This window comes from Geotrypetes seraphini, chromosome 19, assembly GCF_902459505.1.
Source record: "Geotrypetes seraphini chromosome 19, aGeoSer1.1, whole genome shotgun sequence".
NCBI classification, from domain to species: Eukaryota; Metazoa; Chordata; class Amphibia; order Gymnophiona; family Dermophiidae; genus Geotrypetes; species Geotrypetes seraphini.
In genome coordinates this window covers 19,194,609-19,212,854 of record NC_047102.1, presented here as the reverse complement: position 1 = coordinate 19,212,854, position 18,246 = coordinate 19,194,609, and the positions used below count along the sequence as shown (strand labels likewise).

Genomic DNA, 18,246 nt, shown 5'->3' with positions numbered 1-18,246 from the left:
ATCCAAATCCATGCTGAAAATTCCCTCTACAGTCTCCTACCCTATCTGCCTCATCAGTCTCCTTGTAATCCCCTACTTGGGCAACATGTATAGACTCACCCTTCTATCCTGTGTGTCTGTCATAATTAGATTGTAAGTTCTTTCGAGAAGGGACCATAAATAATGCACACTATTTTTTTAAAATTTACATGTTTTGGGGTTTTTTCCCAAGTATTTCTTTACAATCCTTCAATATAGTCTCCCTGCTTTGCAATGACTGAGTCCCACCGTCTGGGAAGCTTCATTATTCCATCCAAGACACTGTTTTTGTTAAGTTGCCAAATGGCTCGGGCACCGGCAGAAAAAAGCTCTTCCAGAAATGCAAAACGATGTCCACGCATAGGTTGTTTCAACTTTGGAAAAAGGTCGAAGTCTGGTGGACTCATGTCTGGACTGTAGGGAGCATGAGGTAACACCTCCCAGCCGTATTCGTGCAGTATTTCAATGACAAGTGGAGAGCTCCATCTTCCCTATGACCAAAAAAATTTTGATGAGGTCAATCAAAAGTCAAACAAATGATGATTTTTGCTTATGATCACGAAGGCATCATCATCACAGACAAAGTTCCATTTGGAAGAAGTGTCACAGCAGTGTATTATTGTGATTTTTTGCAAACAAATGCACAGAAATATGCACAAAACTCAACCTCAGTTGCTCTTGGCTGGGCCACTCATTCTTCACGACAACGCTCGCCCGCACATAGGGAATGTCGTAATTGAAAAACTATGCAAATACGGCTGGGAGGTGCTACCTCATGCTCCCTACAGTCCAGACCGACCTTTTTCCAAAGTTGAAACATTCTATGCGTGGACATCATTTTGCATCTCTGGAAGAGCTTTTTTCCGCCGGTACCCGAACCATTCGACAACTGTTCAAAAACAATGTCTTGGATGCAATAATGAAGCTTCCTGGACTTTGGGATTCGGTCATTGCAAAGCAGGGAGACTATATTGAAGGATTGTAAAGAAATACATGAAAAAACAAACAAACGTAATTTTTTTTTTTTAAGTGTGCAATATTTATGAAATGACCCTTGTACATTGGCTGCATGCATCTGGTAGCACTATAGAACTAATAACCAGTAGTAGCAGTAGTAATACCACAGAAATAAAAACTGAAGGGCCCATAATGCACCAGGATGGGGTTCCGAAATCCAGGACCAGACCAAAATCTCCTTCCTAGAACTGGGTAATTTGGAAAATCTGCAGCTTTTGACTAGCTAGGAAACAAAAACCTGTTTCCCAGAACTGAGAAATATTTGATCCTTTTCACATCTTTACAATCCAGTGGTCCAATTCGGTTGCCTGCCCTATTCATTAAATCTAAACTTAGGCTTCCTCAGATCTCGTAATCTGAAATTCAGATATTTGAATGTATGGACATTCCCCCATCAAGAAATTGTTCGGTTCTTGCCTTATGAATTCTCCCATCGTAATCTGCAAAAAAAAAAAAGTACATGATGGAACTAGTTTCTCTAACTGCTGGCAACTAACAGCTTCCCTTTCAACAGCTCCAGACTAACCAGTGCTCAAAAGCAATGTTTTATTAACTTTTCAACTGCCGATTACAAGGCTGCCCTGAGGTTCAAATTCCCTCTCACCAACATTGATGGAAACCTCAGCCTATCACATTGGCAAGCAAACATTTATTCAGCCTGTTATCACTGAGGCTTCAGTAACAGTCTACAATGCATCATAGTTCAACATTAACTCATTCTATTTGTTTTTCAAGGTATTGTGACCTTCAAAGTTATGCATGTAGGCTACAGAATGGTCCTTCTTTTAAAAAGTATTCGTATGATAGAAGCATTGTTAAATACGGCCTAGACCTTTTTATAGGGAAAACCCGGCAGTCTGTCTAGGTTTCAGAAGATCCCAAGCTCGGGCAACTTCGGAAGAATCCTATTGACAACTCCTGTAGAGTTTATTAGGATTCATATGGTGGTCCCAAAGGTTATCAGAGCCCAAAAGAATCCAGCTGATCCAGGCTACTTACTGCTTTCTGGGACAAAGATGGTGGGGGTGGAGCCGTGCACATCAGCCGGGGATAAATGAGGACACTAGAATGCGTGAATCACACCAGAACAAGTGTTTTCTCTGTTGACGAGTGCCTACAAGGCATTTCCTGTTTGTTGATGTCATTATATCTTCAAGATCATCACCTATTGAATGATACATGTACCCCTGATGCAGGCTTTTGAGCTGCAACACGGACCATGTCGGGTCTGATTTGTATATTTTAACAGACTTCTTTAATTATTACATTAAAAATATTTAAATGAAAGTTATATTTATCCCTGGTTGCTGTGTACGGTTCCACCCCCACTATCTTTGTCCTAGATTGTCTCTCGTGGGGGGGGGTTGTTTTCTCGGTTTTCTTGTTTACTTACTGCTTTCAACAAGAGGTGCCGCTGAATGAGATCGTCATGAAACCAAACCATTAAGAGGCTAAATTGTCCCCCCCTTTTCACAGTGCTCCTATATCTACTTTAATTAAGAATGCTTCTTTTTTTTTGTAAAAGTAACTGAGATATTTTGTGGGGGTGGTTCTCCTTCACAGTAAAAACTATAGGCAGCAAAATAATTTAGGAATGATACGGAAATAATTAGCTTATTCCAGTGGTGAGTTCCACTGTGCAAAGCACAGAAAAAAGAAAAAAAAGAAAAAAAAGAATGAAGCATGCAAGGATTACTGGCTTTGTTTTCTGAACAATCCTTTCCATTCCATTTGGGTCTGTAACATAAAACTTTAAGAAAAGAGGCCAGGTAATCAGGCCATGAGATTAGAAATTGCGCATTTCACTGTGGTGGAAACGAGCATCTCAAGGCCAGAAAAATTAGATCATTTTGATGGCAAATGCCTTTAACATTGTGTTTAGAGCTCGGAGCACATACCAGACCAACACAACTGCACGCCATTTGATACTGGATAAGCACAGGAGAGAGCAAATGACACGGTTTGGATCATCCTACTATTTATCATTTCTATAGTGCTGAAAAGCGTATGCAGCGCTGTGCAATCAACATGCAATAGATGGTCCCTTCTAAGAAGAGCTTACAATCTGATTGGACAGACAAGACATATAGGGGTTGGGGATAGGGTTACCAGACGTCTGGAAAAACCTATACATGTCCTCTTTTTAGAGGACTGTTCAGGTGCCCAGACGGACTTTCCAAAACCCGTCATTTGTCCAAACTCTGGCCGCATCTGGAGGGCCTCTGTGCATGCACGGATGACATCGCAAACATCTGCGCCATGCTCCAGGCCCTCCAGATGCAGCTGGAGCTTGTCAGGGAAGAAGGGACGGAACTGGGTGTGGCCATGTGTCCAGGGATTTTGCGGCCCAAAATTTGGAAACCTTAGGTTGGGGATGAACCTTCAGCCTTCTACCTCCTTTAATTATCTTCTAGGCCTCCTAATCTGTCCCTTAAGAAATAATGCGGTCAATATTCAGAGTGAGTTAACCGGTTAAGAGAGGCTTTTATCTAGTTAACTTATGCTAACCAGGCCCCAAGGGAATATACAGTGGCGTTTTCCAAGATAGTGCCACAATATCCCCTCCAGCTGTTAAAGCCAAAACTAATTATTGCATGGACTGTCCAGGGGCTGAATCGAGGCACGGGTGGCACTTAAGCAGGTAAATTTAACTTTTTAAAAAAATTTTAATCATTTATATTCCACATATCCTACAATTTTATGTAGATTACAAATTATTCAGGTACTCAAGCATTATTCCCTAACTGTCCAGGCAGGCTCCCACTCTGTCTAATATACCTGGGGCAATGGGGATTAAGTGGCTTGGCCAGGGTCACAAGGAGCAGTGTGGGATTCAAACCCATAACCTCAGGGTGCCGAGGCTATAACTCTAACCACTGCACCACACATTCTCACTGGTCAAATAGGACTGAATATTGGCAATGATCTGGTTAAGTGCTGTCTATCTCCATCAGTGTCTCTCATACTGTGTGCCGCAGCAAAGTGGTGTGCCACGAGAGATTCCAGAATTTTACTTTATTTTTTTAAAATTTCCTTCATAAGTATACACTAGAATAGATGACATGTATGCAAGAGTTTGTCAATGCTATGAGCATCTGTAGGCGTAAGGATACAACATAGAAACATAGAAAAATGACGGCAGAAAAGGGCCATAGCCCATCTAGTCTGCCCACACTAAAGATCCCCTTCCCTAATTTATTCTCCCAGATATCCTATATGTCATCGAGTCTGCCTATTCCGATGACTCTCCCCCCCACACTATTACCCTCTTAGAGATCCCACATGCGCATCCCTTTTATTCTTAAAATCTGGCACGCTGCTGGCCTTGACAACCTGCACAGGAAGTCTATTCCAATGATCAACCACTCTTTCGGTGAAGAAATACTTCCTGAAGTCGCCATGAAATTTCCCGCCCCTGATTTTTAGTGGATGCCCCCTTGTGGCCGAGGGTCCTTTAAGAAAGAAAATATCATCTTCCTCCTCGATACGACCGGTGATATACTTAAATGTCTCAATCATGTCTCCCCTCTCCCTACGTTCCTCGAGAGAGTACAGCCGCAATTTATTCAGCCTCTCATCGTATGAGAGATCCTTGAGCCCCGAGACCATTCTGGTGGCCATACGCTGATCCAACTCGACTTAGCATTTAACCGCCCAGACAAGCATCATTCTTTGACATGATTGGTCCTTGAGAACTAACGGCAAGTCATTTTAGTTTTATTTTTAATCTTTTATGCAGTAGTTATCCTAATTTGAACAACAAAGCAACCGAGGTTTTGTTACCGTTTGGATCCTCTTATCTTCAGGAACTTGGATTTTCAACTCAAGACAGAAATTAAATTAAAAAAAAAAAGAAAAAAAAAAGAGAGACAGACCGCAGATGGTGGATGATGAAATGCCTGTTTGTTTGTCGACTATCGAGCCGCGTTTTGAGCTAATTTGCACTCAAAAACAAGCTCATCCATTCCATTGATAGCAATTCTGTTCTATCTACTTTAGCTTCACTGTTGTTACAATCGATTCATAGCTTAGGGGTCCTTTTACTAAGGCGCACTAACTGATTTAGCGCAAACCAACTGATTTAGCGCGCACTGATTAGCGCTCGCTAAATGCTAAGGCACCCGTTATATTCTATGGGTGCCTTAGCATTTAACGCATGATAATCAGCGCATGCTAAGTCGATTAGCATGCGCTAAATCGGTTACCTTAGTAAAAGGACCCCTTAAAAAACTTTAACTAAATAACTCTTAAATTTTATTTTTTTTTTGGTTTTGAAATTTTATAACACAGAAGAGTGAATGATGACAAAAGAATCCTCAATGGTGTATGTACGAGTCTGAAGTCTTTTGGTGGTCCTCAGAGTTCTCATCTTCATATTGAGGCCCTCTACAAGAAAAAGGTTGGAGACCACCGACCTACAGCTTCTTTACCAACCCCGATTTCTTCATATTTAAATTACCCCCAATCATAGAAGCAGTAACGAGCACAAACATCAAAGAGTTCCAAGCACATTCTATAATCTTTCACTGCTCTTAAGTTTCGAATAGCCTCAAGAACAGTTGTCATGGTTCTAAGAATAGAACTAAGAATAGAATTGGCATGCAGCTCAAATGATCCCTTTTGGGCGTCCTTTATTTCACCAATTACGCCACACTTTCAGAACAGCAGAGTGTCGTCCCATTTACGTCAAATTATGCAACTTTACACATTGTTGTTTAAGGCCACAGCCATATTTTGACAGCTCACAACTGATCATAAAATGTTGGTCTGGTTAAAAAAAAAAAAATGCATTTTCCAAAACTTGCCTGCCAAGTATTGAGAAACTCAGATCTACTGTTCATCTCATAAAAATAAAATATTATACCAACGGAATTCTCAATCAACAGTAGTCCCTGTCATAAATTATTCCTGTACCACTAATTGTCCCAGACCGTGAAAGTTTGATTTTTCTTTTTGACCCAAGCTCAGTGGAGATATACAATCTATTGTTGGGTTTTTAGTGCTCCATGAATACAGCTTAAATCAGAGCAGTGGCCAGTATGACCAAGGGGTGCTGAAAAGTTCTCAGCCCAACTAAGAGGAGAATAATGTTCATATGGGTTCAATCGATGATCGGAAACAATGTCAAAACACAGCATTTCATTTCTACAAATTGGCACTTAAGGAAATAAGATAGCAGTCTTTTCAGGTGCAGTGGCAAAATAATGCTCAGAAGCAGGTGGGTTGGGCTCAAAGCTTTTCAGCATCCCCCTCGTAAACCACCCTACGTATAGCTATATGAAGAGAAATTACAATTTCAATGAGCAAAATTGAAAAAGATAACATGGGCCTTTACAAAAACCTGGTTTATGTTTTATGAGAAGACCACTGACCATTTTAACAGTAAGTCACTTGGCCTACAAAGTACAGAATAGGTCTGGAGCTACACCTCAGTATACACTGAACTATAAAGACCAGAACCAGCTTCTTTGGAGGAGTACAGAATAGATTTTGCCCATCAGACTTGAACAAGGCTCAGTCTAAGCCAGTCTAAGCCGGATAGAGATGTCAGGCTATCATGCATTTATTTATGCTGACCATATTACGGTCTTGTTTCAGTTGGATGACATATTACAAGATATTAATCAGAAAGTCTCATAGTGTTTTCACCTAATTACAGATTGGATGAGTGAGTCTTATTTGAAATTGAATAAAGGTAAAACTAAATTTGTATTAATTGGTTCTAAAGACTTACAAAGGGAAGGTTTAATTCTTACAGTAGATGGAATTCCTTCCAAGTTAGAATCATCTTTAAAACTGTTAGGAATTATTCTCGATAGCAAATTGACTATGGAAACTCAGATTAATAAGTGCTTTTTGGACTTTAAGAAATCTTAGAAGTATTAGGGAAATATTTGCAACAAGATCAATTTAGATTGGTTTTACAAGCACTACTATTAAGTAAACTAGATTACTGTAATATAATTTATCTAGGAATTCCTATTTATTTGCTTAAACGTTTGCAGACCGTACAGAACTCAGTTGTTCGGTTAATTTATAAACTAAGAAAATCAGATAGAATTACACCATCATATATAGCTTTACACTGGTTGCCAATCGAAGCCAGAGTCAAGTTTATGTTATGCTGTTTGGTGTTTAAAATATTATATGATTTGGCTCCTCTATATATAGTATAAACACATTAATTTGCAGACTATTGGTTGGATAATATTATAATGTTCATAAGAACATAAGAATAGCCTTACTGGGTAAGACCAATGGTCCATCCTCACGGTGGCCAATCCAGGTCCCTAGTACATGGCCAAAACCCAAGGAGTAGTAATATTCCATGCTACCGAAACCAGGGCAAGCAGTGGATTCCCCCATGTCTTTCCCGATAGCAGACTATGGACTTTTCCTCCAGGAAAATTGTCCAAACCTTTCTTAAAGCCAGCTACATTAACCGTTCTTACCATAACCTCTGGCATCGCATTCCAAAGCTTAACTAATCTCTGAATAAAAATATATTTCCTCCTATTGGTTTTAAAAGTATTTCCCTTTAACTTCATCAAGCGTCCTCTGGTCTACATGGCATCCTTCCTCCCATTATTCCACTCCTTTGGAACTCCTCTAACCCTAACTTCACCAGATCTTCCCAAAAACTGAAACTATCATTCCCTTCTACAAAAGGTATATCCCGCACAGGAAAACTAGGAACATTCCTCCCCTTTAGAACCACAGAATTCTGGAACAACCTCACCTCCCCGTTCAGAAATTCAAACTCCCTCCAATTTATCCGCAAACACCTGAAAACTTGGCTCTTTTCAAAAATCTAACACCTCCTGCTCTCTAGGACCCTTGTCCCTCTTTTTCTTCTTGTTCCTTTCCTAAAACCCTTCATTGGAGTTCCTTTCTTCCTAACTCTGTAAACCGTGCCGAGCTCTACGCTTGTGGAGATGGCGCAGTATACAAACCTAAGGTTTAGTTTAGTTTAGTTTTTGACTTTACAATTCCCTAGTTTAAAGGGAATTGTATCTAAAAGATTGTATGCTGCCTCCTTTCCTTATCAGGCCGCTGCTGTGTGGTCTATCTTGCCAATTGAAATACGATCTATAGCAATGCTTACGATCTTTAAAAAAGCACTCGTAAATTCAATGTTAGTAGTAAATGTTTTGGGATAATATGTTGCTCTATGCTAGTTAATTATTTTATTTATTCAATGTTCTATAATGTTCTCCCACGGGAACTCAGAACAGTTTACATGAATTTTATTCAGGTACTTGAGTATTTTTCCTTGTCTGTCCCAGCGGGTTCACAATCTATCTAATGTACCTGGGAAAATGGGGGGATTAAGTGACTTGCCCAGGGTCACAAGAAGCAGCGTGGGTTTGAACCCACAACCTCAGGGTGCTGAGGCTTTAGCTTTAACCACTGCACCACTCTAGAAATCAAAATGTAGGAAAAGTGAGCCAAGTATAGGACAATGAAGCCATTGTGACATCACTGATGAGGTTGGCTCTCAGGCATTGGTGAAATAAGGCATTATGATGTCACAATGCCAGCTCTGGTAATCAGAGGCTGAAGCTTTTCACACTATTTATATATTTACATTTCTATTCCATTCTCCCAGGGGAGCTCAGAACAGTTTACATGAATTTTATTCAGGTATTTGAGCATTTTTTCCCTGTCTGTCCTGGTGGGCTCAAAATCTATGTAATGTACCTGAGGCAATGGGGGGATTAAGGAACCTTCCCAGGGTCACAAGGAACAGGGTGGGTGCTGAGGCTGTAGCTTTAACCACTGCGCCTGAAAATAAAATAATATTGACTTAAGCTTAGCTATACCAAGAGCAGATATTCCCCAGGTCAGCTAGAGGGAGGCATAGCTTTTGCTAACCAGGAAACTGGCTGTGTCAGATGGGAGCCCAAGCAAATTTGTTCAGGTATCTCTTCTGGAAATGTCACCTAGTTCCATTTGGTTTTGATAAAGAGATTTTACTCACACCTTTCTCAAGGTTCAAGGTGAGATACAAGGGATTACAATCTTAGAAGTCTTTTTAGTAAAGTGTGTTAGGCATGGAGAATGGTTGGCACTGAGGCCTAGATGCATTAAACGCTCCAATCGTATACCGATGGTCACTAAACCAGTTTAGCAACTGACCAAATTTGCCAGCCCAATGTTCAAATCGGCTCACTGCATGGTTTTCCGTGCATTCGTACATTCTCTGACTCTGGCATGCAAACAACGTCATTACTATTAAAATGAGGTCATTAATATTAAAACAAGCCATCTGATTGATGGCCTAACATTGCAAAGCCATACGCGATCGCTAATTCCAACCCGAAAAAACTGACAGGTCTAGACATGTCGGTAACTGGGAGGGACCTTGGGTATCTGAGCCAATCAGGGCCTTAGGCCCTTCCCCATACATCCCAGGATGCACCAGGAAGGGGAAGGCCCGCAATTTTGGAGAGGCAGGCCTGCGGGAAGGAGAGACTGGGCAACTGTCCTGTTGTCATCTTCACTCAGACTTACAGGGTGGTTCAGGGGGTGTGGAGGGAGCTGGGGAGCTGAAGCAGGAGGGAGTGGGCATCCCTCCTTCTGACAACAGATATCGGAAGTTCACTGAAAGCTGAATTGCAAGCTAGACCAGAGACTGACACCCATTCTGGAAGACTTAAGAGACTTTCGCTGTTACCATTGGGCTTCCTGAAGAACGTGGCACGTCGAGGCCAAAGAACTATACACAAAAGATAAGTACTTTTTCAATAATACAATCTTTCAAGTCATGCACATATAAAAGTGTGTTAAGGTGGAAGTTTTTTGGGGACTTTTTGTCCCCTTTTTCCTCCATGTCTCTGAGTACAATCTATTCACTGATTAAAGTGTAAGGAATATGGAGTTCTAAGAGGACTTTTATAAAACAGCTGAGTGGCAGGAGGTTGCTTTGAGGCTTCCCCTACTGCTCAACTGTTCCGGCTTCCCCAAACCAGCTCTGTGCATGTGTGAGAACCAGTTTCTAAACGACTGATCAGATGGGATTACGCAGACCTGCGCAAAACTCATTTGCTTGGGATGCCATTTGAACATCAATTGCCATTTCGAAACCAGCCCCAAAGCACTTATCTTTTGTGTATAGTTCTTTGGCCTCGACATGCCACAGACTTAACCGTTTTGAGTGCATCTAGCTCTGAAAGGGCTACACGCATCACTACCACGCAGTTAGCTGATAGTTGCAACCTGTTTTAATCACCATTTTAAAAAAAATTTTTTTAAGTCAAATCTATTTTATTAAGCAACAGAAAATATAACAGCAATAACAACCATGGTATGCATTTTCATCAAACACCCGCGGAGGACTGGACTCTTATGTCCTCCCCGGACCCACCATACCCCCACCCCCCGACAAAGAAGCCCCCCACCCTCCCCTCCCCATCCCTCCACAGATACAGAAAAACTCGTAAGCAGGGAACAGCAGAGACACCGAGAAGCACAGGTTCAGAGGTGAAGTCTATTCAAGACCCGACTACGACTCTCAGGAGTCAAAATGTTCAAGTATGGAGTCCAAGTGTGAACAAAGTCGCTACTCCGACGTCGAGAAGAACGAGCCAAACGGGCCTCCCAGCCCATAAGTTCATGGAGGCGATTCCTCCACTACCAGAATGAAGGTGGTTCAGAAGACAGCCAGCAACACAAGATACATTTCTTCCCCAAAATAAAACATTTACTAAGAAATAATTTTTCATAAGAATTGTACATATATAAGAATGAAAAATGGGCAAACAGCATGGACTGCGCGGATACTGGCACAGTGAGTAACTGCAGCTTACATGCTGGCATGCCCTCATTAGGTACTGCCTTAATTTTGCACTTGCTCCCTCCTGTTAATTTCCTGTGTTAAAGCGCAAGGCGCCTACAAAATCGGTACTGATCACAGCGGCACTTGACGCAATGCTATAAAAGGCACGCGGCACGCATGGAATCACATTTGGCGGATGTACGTGGCTTAACATTTAGGGGCACGCAAGGAAAACCAGGCCTAAATATCCGTACCTAAGTTGTGCAGTCTATAGCAGTGCACTTAACTTTTAGAAACGCCCATGATCCGCCCATGCTCTTCCCCTGGCCGTGCCCCCTTTTGAGATTCACGCACTAGTACCGATTCGCGCCACTTTATATGCACTTCCATGTCCTGCTTCTATGCGATGCTGCCTCGTTAACATTCTGGAAAAAAAAAAAATGTTGCTTTCTTTTCCTTTGTAATCTGAGTTTAGATAAATTTTGCTTTTCAGATGATAGAAAGAGCAGACAAGTCACTTGGGTTTCCCGGAAAAAATTATTGCTTTTGAAAGCCATTTACTAGGAGAGCTCAAGGAGTTCCATTTCTAATTTATGTGCTGGAAAAGAGGAACATCCCTCACTGGACGGTTAACGGCCTTGAGACAGAACACAATAAAATAACAGAACTAGTGGGTCGGATGTGGGAGGAGCCTAACGTCTCATGAGTGCCAATCAGTGCCAATTCTGGAGTGTCGATCGCCAATGGCGATTGGCCTTGTTAAACAATTATGTTGTACAGAGAAATCAACTGTGCACACCCAAAATATGGCACCATACACATAACTGGGGGGGATTATGTGCAAAATCTAACACGCTGTAGTAAAATGGACCCTAAGTTTGTACTTGAGGTAGTGGAGAGTTAAGTGACTTGTCCAAGGTTGCAAGGAGCTACAGTGGGATTTGAACCTGGCTCTCCTGCAGTGGCATAGTAAGGGGGAGGGGGTGTCCGCCCCGGGTGCCATCATGATGGGGACGCCGGCACTGTCCTCTCCACCCCCCGCTCCTTCCCTCACTACTGCACATGCTCGCCCCTTCCCACATGTCTCTTTAACATTCCCTGGGCGAGCAGCAACCCCAGCTTGCTGCTTGTGACAATGTCGATTCTTCCTCTGATGTCACTTCCTGGACCCACGCCGAGGAAGTGACATCAGAGCTGGTGCGAGCAGCAGGTTGGGGTTACTGCTCGCCAGTGCAGGGGAAGGGGCATGTGCACACAGGGGAAGGGGCATGTGCAGACAGGGGAAGGGGCATGTGCACACAGTAGGAGGTGGTGGAGAAGGAACGGATGGGGGGCAGAGAAGAGGGAAGGGAAGGGCACCAGTGCTCCGGGCACCTCTCACCCTCGCTATGCCACTGCTCCCCTGCTCTTTAGCCTGATGGTCTAACCATTCAACTTGGCTCTGGGAATGGCTTGTGCATATTTGCAGAGAGTAAAGAGAAGGCCCGGAGTAGGGATACTGGGTCTGGCAAAGTATTATCAAGGTCTGCATAGCTCGGCTGAAGCTCCTCCCACATCCGCCCCACTAGTTCTGTTATTTTATTGTGTTCTGTCTCAAGGCCATTAACCGTCCAGTGAGGGATGTTCATCTTTTCCAGCATGTAAATTAGAAATGGAACTCCTTGAGCTCTCCTAGTAAATGGCTTTTAAATGCAAGAATTTTTTCCGGGAAACCCAGGTTACTTGTCTGCTCTTTCTATCATCTGAAAAGCAATATTTATCTAAACTCAGATTACAAAGGAAAAAGAAAGCAACAGTTCTTACAGAATGTTAACGAAACAGTATTGCATAGAAACAGGACACAACAGGAGAAAAAGACCGTGTGGGCCGTCCAGCCGGCCCATTCGCCCCAGCTGCCAAGCTCTATGCCTTCCCCCCTCCCTCAGAGATCTTCTCTGCTTGTTCCATGCTTTCTTGAATTTAGTTACTATCCCTGCCTTAACCACCTCTGCTGAGAGGCTGTCCATGCATTATAAGAACTGGGTCAGACTGAAGGTCCATCTAGCCCAGGATCCTGTTTCCAACTGTGGCCAATCCAGGTCACAAGTATCTAGCACAGGGGTGTCAATCCAGTCGGGTTTTCAGGATTTCCCCAATGAAAATGCATGAGATTTATTAGAATACGATGAAAGCAGTGCATGCAAATAGATCTCATGCATATTCATTGGGGAAATCCTGAAAACCCGACTGGATTGCGGCCCTAGCAGAAACTCAGATAGTAGCAACATTCCATGCTCCCAATCCCAGGGCAAGCAGTGGCTTCCTCAATGTCCATTTACCACCCTCAGTAAAGAAATACTGTATTTCCTTAGATTGTTCTGAAGTTTAACCCTTTCACCCTTATCTTAAGATCTCTCATTCCAGAGCTTCTGTTCAGAAGAAAGCAGCCGGCTTTCTGAGCACTTATACCTGAGAGATATTGAAAGGCTTCTATAGCAGTGTTTCCCAAGTCAGACCTGGAGCACCCCCTTGCCAGTCAGGATTTCAGGATATCCACAATAAATATGCATGAGATTGATTTGTATGCAAATTTCTTTCATGCATATTCATTATGGATATCTGGAAAACCTGACTGGCAAGTGGATACTCCAGAACTAACTTGGGAAACACTTCTAGAGCTCTCCAATCCAAGGGTTGCCAGATTTCCTCTTTAAAAAAAAGAAGATACCTGGTCCCACCCCATTTCACCTCCGGCTCCACCCAGTTATGCCCCAGTCCTGCCTCCACAAGAACCTCCAGTCTCCTTCCCCGAGTTCGGGGCTGCATCTAGACTTCTAGAGGGCCTCTGCACATGCATGGACGTCAATGCAATTACGGTACACACATGTGCATATGATATCATCACACTGATGTCCCCCCATGCACAGAGATCTCCAGATGTGGTCCCGAGCTCGGGGACTTCCAAAACCCAAGTTTTGGAAATCCCTCCAGGCACCTGGATACTCCTCTAAAAAGAACACATGTATTAGATGTTTTCCTGGACATCTAATAACCCTATCCAATCCCACCTTTCCCCCAGAGCAAGGATTTTTAACCCAGTCCTTGGGACACACCCAGCCAGTCAGGTTTTCAGGATACCCACAATGAATATGCATGAGATAGATTTGCACACAAAGGAGATAGTGCATACAAATTTATCTCATGCATATTCATTGTGGGTATCCTGAAAACCTGACTAGCTGGGTTTGTCCTGAGGACTAGGTTGAGAACCCCTGCTCCAGAATGTATATTTAGATCTTTAAGTCTATCCCCATATGTTTCATGATGAAGACCAGTGACAACTTTAATAGATGCCTCTAGATCAGTGTTCTTTAGTGCAGGGCCTGAAACCAATGGCAGCCCCTTGAGATTTCTGGGGCAGCCCCCATTGCCTATCTGGGGGTGGGGGTGTCTGTTCCTCTGCCTCTCTACCCAGGCTCAGGACAGAAAGAGAAAAGTGGAGGGGGGGGGGAAGAGTTGTATGCTTGAAGGAGAAAGTGTTTTTCAATAGACAAGAGAAAATTAATTTAGATACATAGAAACATGATGGCAGATAAAGGCCAAATGGCCCATCCAGTCTGCCCATCCTCAGCATCCACCATGTCCTCCTCTCCCTATAGGCTAAGGCTATTTACACATGCATTATGAGGTCATAGAACTTTATGGTTACAGAAACATAGACGCATGATTGCAGATAAAGGCAAAATGGCCCATCCACAGCATCCACTATCTCCTTCTCTCCCTAAGAAATCTCACGTGCCTGTCTCACACTTTCTTGAATTCAGACACAGTCTTTGCCTCCACCACCTCTACCGGAAGACTATTCCACACATCTTCTGTAAAAAAGTATTTCCTTATATTACTCCATAGCCTATCACCTCTTAACTTCATCCTATGCCCTCTCATTCCAGAGCTTCCTTTCAAATGAAAGAGACTCAACTCATGCGCATTTACATTACGTAGGTATTTAAACATCTCTATCATATCTCCCCTTTCCCGCCTTTCCTCCAAAGTATACAGATTGAGATCTTGAAGTCTGTCCCCATGAAGTCTTATACAGGAGCATCAATATCTCTTTTTTCCTACTGGCCATACCTCTCCCTATACATCATAGCATCCTTCTAGCTTTTGCCTTTTCAACCTGTTTGACCACCTTAACATCATCATATACTATCACACCGAAGTCCCGCTCCTCTTTCATGCACAAAAGTTCTTCACCCCCCTAAACTGTACTGTTCCCTCAGATACCCCCAATGAAGTTTGAAGGTGGGATGGTGGAGATGGATGTCAATGACACACAGTGGTCAGCAATGTCATGGCTCCACATGGGAAGATACTTGGCCGCTCTCCTTCAGCTCATTAGTATCCCAAGTGGCCCCAGCTTAAAATGAATGAAGACCACTGCTCTAGAACAGTGTATCTCAACTTGGTCCTGGAGTACCCCTTTGCCAGTCAGGTTTTCAGGATCTCCACAATGAATAAGCATGAAAGAAATGTGCATATAATGGAAGCAGTGTACACATATCAAACTATCCATTATCCCTGTGGAGATCCTGAAAACCTGACCTACAAGGGGGTGCTTCAGGACTAGTTTAGAAGCACAGCTCAAACCAACGCCCTCTGGTTTGTAACTTTTTGAAGGTGCAGTCTCCAAAACTGTTCACAGTAATCCAAATGAGCTCTCCCCAGAGACGTATACAGAGGCAATAATGTCGCTTCTTTCCTGTTGGCCATTTCTCTCCCTATGCACCCAAGCATTTTTCTTGGTGAGGGAGGGGATGTTTTGTTGTTGTTGGGTTGGTGAGGCAGTAAATCATTCCTAACTCTAGCAAATATGCTGAAAACAAGCATTACTTTCCACCCTTCTGTAATCCTAGATATTGTGCCGAATCTGACTTCTCAAAAGCTGCACTGCTACTTACTTTGGTTATGGTTAAAGCACAAGCAATATCCATAGCATAATCAAAGAAAATACGGCCGGCCTCTGAAATGTAGACAGAGACGGGGCCAGATGTTTTCACAGGGGTTTCTCCCAAGCTTGACTGTGGGAAAAATGCTGGCACATCTGGCTTATAGAGCTCAACCGGCGAGCAGAGTAAAAGCGCCCCCCTTGCCCTTCACAGACGACTCCGTCTATAGCAGTGGTCTCAAACCCGCAGCCCGGAGGCCACCTGCGGCCCGCCAGGTACTATTTTGAGACCCTCGGTATGTTTATCAGAATCACAAAAGTAAAATAGAACAGTTTCTTGATCCTATGTCTCTTTAGCTATAAATGACAATATTATTATTAAGACTTAGCCAAAAGGAAAGATTTATAAACTATAAAGAGTTTTATCTCATGCAAAATTGTCATTTCTTTAATAAGACATTAACTATTTTTTCTGCGGCCCTCCAAGTCCCTACAAATCCAAAATGTGGCCCTGTAAAAGATTTGAGTTTGAGACCACTGGCCTACAGGAAAAGGAGATGCAAATGTTAAAAGCCTTAGCCAATAGGGAGAGGAGGAGGTAGTGGATGCTGCGGATGGGCCATTTGGCCTTTATCTGCCATCATGCTACTATGTTTCTATAACCATAAAGTTCTATGACATCACAATGCAGGTGTAAAGAGCCTTAGCCAATAGGGAGAGGAGGAGGTAGTGGATGCTGCGGATGGGCCATTTGGCCTTTATCTGCCATCATGCTACTATGTTTCTATAACCATAAAGTTCTATGACATCACAATGCAGGTGTAAAGAGCCTTAGCCAATAGGGAAAGGAGGAGGTAGTGGATGCTGTGGATGGGCCATTTGGCCTTTATCTGCCATCATACTTCTATAACCATAAAGTTCTATGACATCACAATGCAGGTGTAAAGAGCCTTAGCCAATAGGGAGAGGAGGAGGTAGTGGATGCTGCGGATGGGCCATTTGGCCTTTATCTGCCATCATGCTACTATGTTTCTATAACCATAAAGTTCTATGACATCACAATGCAGGTGTTAAAAGGCTTAGCCTATAGCAGTGGTTTCAAACTCGCAGCCCGCCAAGCACTATTTTGAGGCCCTCGGTATGTTTATCAATCATAAAAGTAAAAAAAAACAACAGTTTCTTGATCATATGTCTCTTTAGCTATAAATGACAATATTATTATTAAGACTTAGCCAAAAGGAAAGATTTATAAACTATAAAGTTTTACCTCATGTAAAATTGTCATTTCTTTAATAAGACATTGACTATTTTTTCTGCGGCCCTCCAAGTACCTACAAATCCAAAAGGTGGCCCTGCAAATGGTTTGAGTTTGAGACCACTGGTCTATAGCTAAAGGAATTATACGCTTTCCCCTCTCCAAGCATACTGTGCAATGACCAGGCGGACAGCGACAAAGGAACTGGCATTCAGATAAACAGCACTGACAATTAAAAAAAAAAAAAGAAACAACTATTATTGTATCCATAAGCGCAAATATATGAAAAGATCATAAACATTCCATTTTCTTCTCAGGGATCAGAAAAGCCAGTCTGCTTAGTGACTGAAGTGGCAGAAAATCTGATTATTCCCCTTGTATAGAAAGCTGTACCGGGGAGCAGGGAGCAAATTCTGAGACAATCCCGTTGTTTCCTTTCACATCTGTACCGGAGTGAAGAAATCCTGATTGAAAGATCTCTTACCTTTGTCGCTTCTGAGAAAAAAAAAGAAGAAGAACCCAGGATCCTTCCTTGCTCCCTCCACTTTCTTGCTCTGCTTTCCCTGCCTGAAACTGAATTTTAGAAAGTGAAAAAAAAAAAAAAAAAATTGCAAACACAGGAAGTGGAGACGGACCGTCAGTGGGAGATGAATGTGAAACAGTAACTTAACCCCAAAGCATCAGGAAGAGGAGGAGGGGAGGGGGGTTATTATTTCTCCATTCCTCTGAGTCAAGAGGGAGGACAGGCAACTGGTTCCAAAAGAATAAAGACAATTATTTAAAAAATAAAACAAAATTGGAAAAAAAAAAAAAAAAAAAAACTCACAAAAAACTTTAACCTTTCTTTTTCCCCTCTAAAGAAAAGGATTCCTAAAGTTTAGCAAATTTTGTATTCCCTGCTGAAATTCAGGAATACGTGGAGCCATGGAACTTGCAAGTTATTCTTGACACGTTTCGTTTCATTTGACATCATTGAAACTAAACGTGTCAAGAAAAGTGTGGAATAATCTGTAAGTTTTGTGGCTCCACATCATTTCTCTTCTTGGTTATTTGTAAAGATGCAATAAGGACCATTTTTCTAAGGAAAACTGTGATATTTTTTTTTCCCCCATGTAATAAAATTACTCTCTATGCGCCTGATTTTATAATGGGAGGCCTAGGTGATAAGTTCAAAAGGATGCCTGTTTTATAAAGGTAATATTGGTTCCTATGTAGCCTCAATAGTGCAGAAATGTCCATAGTTACATCCAG

General features: G+C 42.4%; 1 protein-coding gene across 1 annotated transcript in view; it reads right to left on the bottom strand.

Annotated features, from left to right (window-relative positions):
* The window catches only part of DENND2B (DENN domain containing 2B), a 363,764-nt gene extending 346,201 nt beyond the window's left edge, over positions 1-17,563 (bottom strand). The window contains exon 1 of the mRNA XM_033928054.1: positions 17,480-17,563. The gene's annotated coding sequence lies outside the window, so the exon portion shown is untranslated. The remainder of the gene's footprint in view (positions 1-17,479) is intronic.
* Positions 17,564-18,246: the final 683 nt, after the last annotated feature.